This window comes from Antrostomus carolinensis, unplaced genomic scaffold, assembly GCF_000700745.2.
Source record: "Antrostomus carolinensis isolate BGI_N321 unplaced genomic scaffold, ASM70074v2 scaffold26732, whole genome shotgun sequence".
NCBI classification, from domain to species: Eukaryota; Metazoa; Chordata; class Aves; order Caprimulgiformes; family Caprimulgidae; genus Antrostomus; species Antrostomus carolinensis.
The window spans coordinates 1-2,922 of record NW_010299345.1 but is presented as its reverse complement, the minus strand read 5'-3'; positions in this window follow the sequence as shown (position 1 = coordinate 2,922).

Sequence of the window (2,922 nt, the reverse complement as noted above, 5' to 3'; positions counted from 1 at the left end):
CATACAGGCCACAGGCAAGTGGACAAGTGGAGAAGATGAATCACTTAATAAAGCAACAATTAGCCAAAATTTGTCAAGAAACTAATTTATATTGGTATCAGGCTCTCCCCATGGCTTTGCTAAGAATTAGGGTGAAACCACGGCTCAAAGCAAAATGAAGCCCCTTTGAGATCCTGTATGGAAGGCAGGCAAGTGGACAAGTGGAGAAGATGAATCACTTAATAAAGCAACAATTAGCCAAAATTTGTCAAGAAACTAATTTATATTGGTATCAGGCTCTCCCCATGGCTTTGCTAAGAATTAGGGTGAAACCACGGCTCAAAGCAAAATGAAGCCCCTTTGAGATCCTGTATGGAAGGCCCTATGGAACAACCGTGATTCACAATGACAGTGTGGCTCTGGTAGGGCAAAGCTACCTAATAGATTATGTAAAGCATTTAGGTCAAAAATTACAATCAATACGCGCTACAGTTGTTAATTGTCAACCGCCACCACCTGATAAACCCTTTCATAATGTGAAACCAGGGGATTGGGTTTATGTTAAGTCTCTTTCAGGGGATCCACTCCAGGAGAAGTGGGAAGGACCTTATCAGACGCTGCTGACCACTCATACAGCAATTAAAGTACAAGGAAAACCGACCTGGATCCATTATACCAGGACCAAACCTGCGCCAAAGCCAGAGTGGGAGGCAAGAAGAACAGGACTTCTGCGCCTTCAGCTACGAAAAATCAACACAACATGATTTGCACCATACTGGTAACATTGATAATTGGGGCAGGTGCATGGGACCAGAACACATACCTTCGATTGCTCAAAGGTGTTGTTGAAAATTTTAATCTAACTGATTGCTGGATATGTTCTCAGCTGCCTGAGAATTCTGCTAGAGGCTTTCCTTTGGTTGGGGCAACATTCCCTAATACAACAGAAATCTATGCTGCACTTAGTACTAACAGGCTTTCACATTATGTCAACATATCCCTAGATCAACTTCAGTGGAAGTTGGAGTTTGAAGAGCCAATACTTGGGTCCTTACCAGTGTCCTGTGTGCAGAGGTGCTGGGAAGAATCTGTACCTAAAAACTCAGGGGGGAATAAGACAGACTCCAAATGTGGGAACTTAACATTTATAGGCAGCTACCCCAACTGCTCAGAATTCTGGGGGGGGCCAACATGTGGAATAAGAATCAAACAAGACGAGGACCAAAGCCCAAGGGTTGGCCGGTGCCCACAGGGCGGGCTTGGTACTGGATATGCGGTCACAGCGCCTATAAAGTTTTACCCTTAGGATGGCAAGGCCGCTGTGCCATAGGACCAGTATTTCCCCACATTACTGTTGTTTCTCAACTACAAGGCTTGCTCCGAACCTTTATACGGAGGACCAAAAGGACATCAAACCCCTTAACAGATAGGCCCACTAGATTTCACAGCTTTGCCAGATGGTTTATACCGGGACTCGGAGTAAGTGAACTAGAGAAAGCAATAGTGAACCTTTCTGCTACTGTAGAAACCATCATGAATGCCAGTGCAGATGCCATAAGAGCACAGCAAATCGAGATTAAGAGCATCTCACAATTAGCCATACAGAATAGACTTGCATTAGATTTGCTGTATGTCAAAGAAGGAGGAGTATGTACAGTAATAAATACAAGCTGTTGCAGTTAGGTTGATTTAGACAAACGAATAGAAACAGATTTGCAGACAATTCTGGAAAAAACACAGACACTACATCAGATCACTTTAGACAACACTTCTTGGCGGTTTAAAGAGGTATGGGATAAACTTACATCATGGTTACCCAACTTATCCTGGCTTAAACAATTGTTTGTAATAGCTATTTGTGTTATTGCATTCTTACTTATTGTTTGTAGTAGTAGTTACTGTTGTGTGATATTATGTACTTGGAATTGCGATGCTCATGCTCAATATAAACAAGTAGAAACTTAGAGATAAGATAGAGAAGGGTTCTTACTTTAAAGACATACAAGATTTGTAAAGAATTACAAATAACCAAAGAAAAGGGGGGATTGAAGAAGGGGCAGTCAATAACTAACTCATGTAAGCACAAGTTAACTATTGGGAGACAGCAAATGTGTGTTCAGACAGAAGATGTTAATTACAAAGCCTGAGAAGCCGAATTCAGCCTAATCTTGTCAAGACAGAGGGGACAAGGATCATCTCAGAGATTGCTGAATCATCCCTCAAAGGACTACGCATACCCAGGGAGAAAGAAAGGTGACAAGTTCACTGCGAGGATGACTACTGGCCTTCATCAGAAAGACCCCCGAGGAAGAGGAGAGGCCTTCCTCAGCGCGACCACCAGGACACACAGCGCATGCGTGGCCCATATGCTAATGACTTCCGAGAAATAATTTCTGTAACCACACCTGTCCCAAGGAATGTGATGAATATTCATCATTTAACCCTTAATACTGTGTTGTAGAGAGCACCAGGTGTGTGTGTGTTTGGAGGAGCGATCCCCACACACCCGGCGCGCCGAATAAAGCAAATACCCGCTTCTCTGACTCTGTCTCTGAAGTGTCTCCTGGCCCGGTTGCGGCACGATTCATCTGGCTCCCCGAGATGGGACCCTCTCTGCCCGGCTGCCGGATCTAGGGGTAAGCAGACCTCCCAGTCGCGACCCTGAATTTTCAGGGGGAGCTCAGCTGTCCCTTGGCTCACGGTGGGGGCAGACAAGGACCATCTGCACCAAATTAAGGTATTTGCTATTCCTTTTAAACACAAAATACCTGCAGGTCCAGGGTTCCAGTCCCTGAGGGTGGGTTGAAAGTCCCGAGGAAGACTGGGTCTCCCAAAATTAGTCCTGGGCAAGAGGAAAAGTACTTTTAAGGGGTGTGACCCCCGGGGTTGGACCCCACTGTGAAAAGTACTTTTAAGGGGGTTGGACCCCCCCCGGGGTTGGAC